The following is a 7,176-nucleotide window of genomic DNA, read 5'->3' as shown; positions in this document are numbered from 1 at the left end:
CATTTTATTTATGGTTAATATGAAACAAAAAAGGTATGATTAGGAGAAAGGTGTTTAAGAGAGATTTATCTCATTATGTAAGTTATTATAAATGGTTGGAGAAAAATGTTGTGTGTTTTATCATATTTTTGATCAAAATTGGTCATAAAAAAAATAAAATATATTTAAAATATGTTATTGAAATACAATTAAAATTTTGGCGATTACACTTGATCCACTCAAATCAACTAAAAGAAGCACATTTCATTTTATTTTTTAGATTATTTATGGTTAATATGAAACAAAACATGTATGATTCAGAGAAAGTTGTTTAAGATGGATTTATCTCATTATGTAAGTTATTATAAATGGTTGGGGCAAAATTGTTGTGTGTTTGAAGGTTTTATGGTTTTTTTGAAGTTATTGCATGGTTTTCTTTGAAGTTATTGCATATAAAACAAGATTTTTTTAATCTTGAGCAAGTAAAACGGTCGAAAGAGAAGAAGATTAGGGTTATCAAAGATGTGGAGATGTAGACTAACATAATATGGGGATTTTTTTTATGGATCTAGTAAAAGATATCTATGTGATGTGGGTATATCCATTTCTTTCTCCCAAAATCCGATGATTAAATGCAAAATAGGCATTGGCCAAGGCACAAATTTTACTACTCAATTCCTTGCTATGTGGTGTGCCATGAGGATTTCCTTTTGGAGTTTTGGAGTTAGGTAAAAGTATTCACACTGTATTGGGATTCAAAATTTCACACTTTATGGGGATTCAAAATTTTTTGTGGGCTAGTTCAATGGAAGAGCTGACTTAAGGGCTTCAATTGAATAGCTGACTTAAGCCTCCTTCATTTAGAATCGCGGAAAAGAAAAATCCACGAGGTACATAATCAATTTGATGATGTGCAAGTTCTTCCTACATATAGGGAAAATAATGTCATGGCAGATGTATTGTCCAAGAAAACTCTTTTATTAGATGTTGGTTTAATTTTCATCTTAGAGGTGTCTAACAGTAATGTATAGTTTGTTTTATCCTTTAATTTTTTTGATCTTATTCAAATAAAATTTAGTTAAGTTTCAAGATATTTTAAGGACTAAGATATCTCTGAGATTTTATTCTCGTCTCAGATATTTAAGTTAGCAATTGCACTGCTATGCAACCAAGGGATTGCACATTGTGATTTCGTGTGAATATCAAAAGTATGTTTTTTTTAAAGAAAAAGTTAATTTCATTTTTATTTTAAATATATATCTTAAATCTCACACTTTATTTTCAACTAAAAAACCATGCCTAGAGTATTTGTTAAGCATACATAGTCCTGCTCGAGATTGGACATGAAGACATATGAGGACTAAACCTCCCCATCTAACTATTGGACCACATCCTCGAGACTATTCGGACTTATCATATGCTAAAAGGGATCAAATCCCTTGAGGATCAAACCTCCTTTTAGAGTGAAAAACTTGAAGAAAGGTTTGCACCTCGAGGGATTTGATCCCTCTCAATAGAGTTGAAATGAATCTACACTCATTGTAGTCATGAGTAGCAACATTAAATTTTTAGATGATCTTCATTATGTATATGTGTATGTTTGACATGAACATGATCCTTTGAAATTTACATCACTATGAATCCAAATAATAACAAAGCAACAATATTTAGTGATGAAGACCCTAATAATAATAATAATAATATGTTTATGTCAAAGATGAATATGCTCATTTAAAATTTACTTAATTTCTTCTATTTGTTGAGAACATAGAGAATATTATTCAAACATATATTTCAAGAGTTACATGAGAAATAAGTGAATAGAAATAAATTAACAATGTTGAATGATAAATAAATGTACATCGAAATCAATCTATATACACATAAATCAATACGTTGATTTCGATATACATGCCAATTTCTAGATGTGTTCGTTTCAGTGTATATGTCAATTTTGAATGCATTAATTCCATATACATGTCAATTTCTATACAATTTATAACATGTTGATTCGAGTGTACATGTCAATTTTAATTTTCATTCAGTATACATAAACAAAATTCTTGATTTCAATGTACATGTCAATTTCTATTTTTATTCAATATCAATTTATATTTCTATTTCTATGTCAATTTCATTTTTTCCCCAAATCAAAATTATTTATATTTTATTAGATAGAAATATAGATATTTCTCCCCTTGTAGGGGTCAGCTATTGATCCACAGGATTAGCTAAAAACGATACATAAAATGTCGTATTTTAATAACTTTTCGTGTTGAGAACTCTGTTTTATATCTTTCCTAACATACATAATTATTTAAAAGACTTACTCGATTAAATACCACTAGCGGGATTTACATAGTGAGCACGATTTGTAAAGATGTAATGGACATCTTAATGATATGCAAGGTTACATTTTAAAACTTCTAGAGAGAAAGATATATCATGTACTTGAGAGTCCTCACAAAATTCATGGATGATAAATGTTACAAACTGTTGGGAGAAAGCTTCCTTGGAAATTTCATTAGCACGAGTATTTAATTCCTTGTAAATATGGTAGAAATAAGACTAATCCTAACTCTAGATAATATATTTGATTTGACAAAGGATGGGTTGAAGTATTAGTTTTTAGATTTGAACCTTGGTGTTTTTTAGTCAATAACTAGTTTTGCATCTCCTAAGACCTATTGCTTAGAAAAAACTATTTTCACAACATAAAACTGGAGCATTGATAGAGGCATCAATTTGGTATTAATATTAGACCAAAGGCTTGGAGCATATCTTATCTGAAAAATACATGACCTAAGTAAGTGGAAGACCACCCCAACACTGCAATGTGGGTGATGTCATTGACTAGCCTTGTCGAAGAAGCTCCATGACACTCCCTACTCTAGATGACGCATGATTAGAACCTAGAACTTGGATTTTTTTAGATCCATCCTATATTTCTTACATAGCGTCAAGATTTATTCTACCACAATCTCAGTTGAAATCCATTTTCCTTGAAAAATCAACAAATTCATTTTTCTCCAAATAAAACAAACCACAAATAGAGGAAGAAAACCATAGTACTAAAGAGAAAACCCACTCAAGCATGAATGAACTTAGGAATTCAAACCATGCCCTTCCTAAGTAGTATGGTTAAAACAATTCAAGAAGTCTTATTATTCTACATTTTGGCCACTTTTTGGTGTATTTTCTCATCAAATTGATTTTTAGTAAAATCTATTGGAATTGAAGTTACTAGTTTACACAAACTAAGTGTCTAAGGAGATGAAATTATGCATTCAAAAATACAATCTAAATAATGAAAAAGTGTGTGTGTTCTGTGTTTATTAGATTTATCAAGTATTAAATGGGATCGAATATATGGGGGTGCAAACCTATTTTTAAGCTTTGCACTCAAAAAGAGGTTTGCAATTTAATAAATTTTATCCCTCTACAAGATTAATAGGTTCATGATTGAAATTGATTTATACTAATTTATTTCTTTTTCCCAAAGAATAGTCATCTACTTCATATTCATATAGAATCAAAGTATACATCGATAGTTCAACTTTTAAGTTAATTCATGGTCAAAAATCCTTGACCTAAGACATATTAGAGCATACATATAGTATTCTAGTAGTAATCCTTGTGCTGAGGCACAAAAATGTGTCAAAAAAATAGATTTAGAACAACATGAGATCCTTTGAAGTTATCAAAGGTTCCCCAAGCAGTGTTGAAATGTGTAACTAGGTTCGGTCATCATAATTTCTATTGTAATCATGATTTTATATATTCGTTGAAAAGAGATTTTTTTTTATTATTTTCATTATTGATGGATGGGTTTAATGCTCAAGATAAATTTGTTTGTAGGTCAAGCATCCATTGAGTGCATCTAGGTTTTTCATAGAATTTTGAAGTCAAAAGAGTCATTGTCATACATGTAAGGCCCTTTTTGACATGTTGTGACTTGTAAAGAAAATATTTGTAAAGTCAAAAGTTTCATAAATACCCTCAAAGACCATGTCAATCAAGTTGACTTAAAAGATGGATCAAGTCAGCCTCAAGGATCACAAGTTGACCTCTTAGGAAGCCTATATATAAGGGAACCTCGACTTCATTTGAGGAGACAATTTCATTAAAGAAAGAAAGAAGTTTGATCTCGAGAAGAAATAATCTGCAAAGGATGAAAAGCAACAAGAAGAGGAAGAGAAGCATGATCAAAGTTTTGGAACTCTCTCTCTCTTGTTAGGGTTTCTAAGTCAGCTGCTAGACCAAGATTACAAAAGTTGTTGGTGAAGTTGAAGTTACATATGAAATTACTGGGAAATTGAAGTTGTAGAAGGAACTACTGGGAAAGTAGAATTTTTTGCAGAAGACATTTTTGGGGAGGTCAAAGTTGTTGGAATTTGTTTAAAGCTACTAGGACAAAATTTCTGGAAGTTACTGGAAGCTGCCAAGTCGAAGTTGCTTGAGGGTGAAAGCACAAAGATGGGTTACACTGTTGGGCCAAATGTGGTGATGAAATCTTAGGTGTTTCCTATTTTACAAAATTGAAGCCCTCAAAAGCCTTATAGGCCCTAGTAATTTTGATTTGAAGTAAAAAGAAAAATTGTGAGAATTATGTTGTTGTCCTAATGATATTTTTTTCAAAAATATTTAGTGTCATATAAAATGTCAATTTTCTATTAAATGAAATTATTGCCCTTGCAAAATTTTCACACATGTTAAGAGGCATGCATGTGTTCACATAGCATAACTTAGTCTCAAATATGTAATTTTTATTTTTATTTAAATATGAGGATAGTCTACATGCAGAGAGTAAGTTTTTCATATTAAAAATATTGAAAAATAAAATAAGAAATTCTCAATATGATTTTGTCTAGATTTAATTAAGAAAAATCAAATTTCCTCATTAGCATACAACTTGAATGAGGTTTAGTTGTGTGGCATGGCTTATGTCACCGAGTTTACTTAGTAAATTTGAGTTGGAGGAGTTAGAGTTCATATTGGCATGTGTGATTGCTAATTTGTAGCAATCAAGGTCACTTATCTCAATTTTTTTTTTAGTTAATATAGTTCCAACTTTTGGAGGAGCTAGTGGAAGGTCAGTTAAGTAGTGGGACTTCAGTCAAACTCGATGATCATCCAATTAACTGATTAGTCAACCAAAAATATCTACTACATGTAGATAATTTGAGTTACCTAGTTGAGGTGGAGATTCTAAGGCAATGTAACATTCGTTGTACACATGACTTGAGTGTACAGGTGTTGCTGCAGTTAGATGATCAACCTATGGAATTGCACAATTCCATTAAATGAATTTATTAAATAATAGGGGCTAATTCCTCAAGGAAAAATGGAAGGAAATAAGAGCTCAAGCCGAGGCAAAAAATTGACTAAGTCTGGGTTAGAGGCATTCAATGAGTAGAGAGATAGGTTGTGCACTAGTAGGGCGAGATCAACTGAGAAAAAAATTGTAATACATCTCTACCCATTTGATTAATGCAAGTAGGCATTGGGGTTTTTTGTAGATTGATTTTCCCAGATAAAAATATTTGTTGCATGTGTGTTTGAAATCTTGAGAATTTCATTCTAAATTGTGAATTAATGTCTGTGGAGTAGTAATGTAGGCTTGTGTCTTGTGATTTGATTAAAACTTCATTAGCAGTTGCAAATATACAACCTAATTTCTACATGGTACCAGAGTTGCATTCACATTACAGTAGGGAATTCAAAGTTGTTGCTCAGAGGTTTGAATTTGAAGTTCAGTGTAGCAATATTTCTTTAGACCTGAGAGGATGGCCTTCAATGGCATAAGTCTAGAGTATGCCTTGGAAGGCACCTCTAATTTTCTTGCATGGAAGGATCGCACAAAGGCAGTATTGGCTAATAATAGATTGTTATAATACATCAAGACATGTGTTGTAAAACCTCAATCATCTGATGCCCAAAACTTTTCTCAGTGGAAGAAAGATGTAACCAAGGTGACAAGAGTAATCTTGGAGGGTGTACGGGATCATATTGTCTCAAATCCCGATGGAAAAGAAACTCTCTTCGCAATGTGGAAATAAATGACAGAATTGTTCGAGAATAGTAGTGACCATATGAATTTGGAACTCAAGGATGAACTTCGAAGTATCAAGATGTATAAGAATGACACAATTCCATTGTATCTGAGCATGTTTAGACATTGTTGTGATGAACTTGGAGGGGTTGGTGTTAATGTCCCTAAAGAAGACTCGGCAAGCCTATCCCTTCTCGACCTTCCCAAGAGCTGCCATAGCTATCAAGATTTAGTGAACAGGAGGAAGAAACTACCGAAATGGGAGTTCTTATGTTTTGATTTGGTAAAAGAGGAAATAAGGTAGAATACTGGAGATGGGACTTCATCCAGGGGTGAGGATGACGAAAAAATTGCATTGGATGAAAAGGAAAAGAAGGGAAAAGGGAAGAAATCCCAATCCAAACTAGAATCCAGTCAAGGGTCAAGAAGAAGGGTTTGTCAAAAATTAAATGCTTCCATTGTTATGAATTTAGGCATTGATCAGGATTTAAATAGGAATGCAACAAATTATAGAGATAACCATAAAGAAATATATGCAGCAGTACTAATACTTCACTTCATTAATGTAAAATACTGAAATATGCTTACGAACAAAAATGGAAATAAACCATCTAGGGCAATGGTAGCTTATCTCCGAGAAGAGGTGTGGTGGCTACATGCCTCTGAACTGTGTTAAAATGAGGCTCGAAGGCCTATTTATTGTTGAGAAACAATGGAAAACCCTTAACATCCCAAAACCTAACCCTAGAAGATGAAATGCCAAATTGTGGGCCCTGTTTTGGGTAAGTTGGTACATCAACTTCCCGTGGTCGTAACTTTGGCACCCGATCCTCATTTGACGCGTACCATAGCTCGTTAGAAATATATATCTAAGAACTACAACTTTGGGAAGAGCAGTATCGGTCCATAGACACATGTTGCTGCTAGATTTCCCAAAAAATGTCGTTTAGTGCCTCAAAATGGCTTCGGAAGTTCAGGACCCGAAAAACTGCTAAAAATAGTAAATTGTGCTACAATTACGGAAACTGAAAAACTGAAAGAGAGAGTTGTGGGGGTCCATGTGGGATAGGTGAGTGGCCAACAACATCCACCTGGATCATTCCTCCCCCCTTAGGTAGAAATGGTCCCCATTGCGTTGAGTTCCT

The sequence above is a fragment of the Pinus tabuliformis genome, chromosome 4_1, assembly GCF_031772625.1.
Source record: "Pinus tabuliformis cultivar Carrire ecotype Pingquan chromosome 4_1, CPIR1, whole genome shotgun sequence".
In the NCBI taxonomy this organism is placed as follows: Eukaryota; Viridiplantae; Streptophyta; class Pinopsida; order Pinales; family Pinaceae; genus Pinus; species Pinus tabuliformis.
This window is presented reverse-complemented; position numbering follows the sequence as displayed.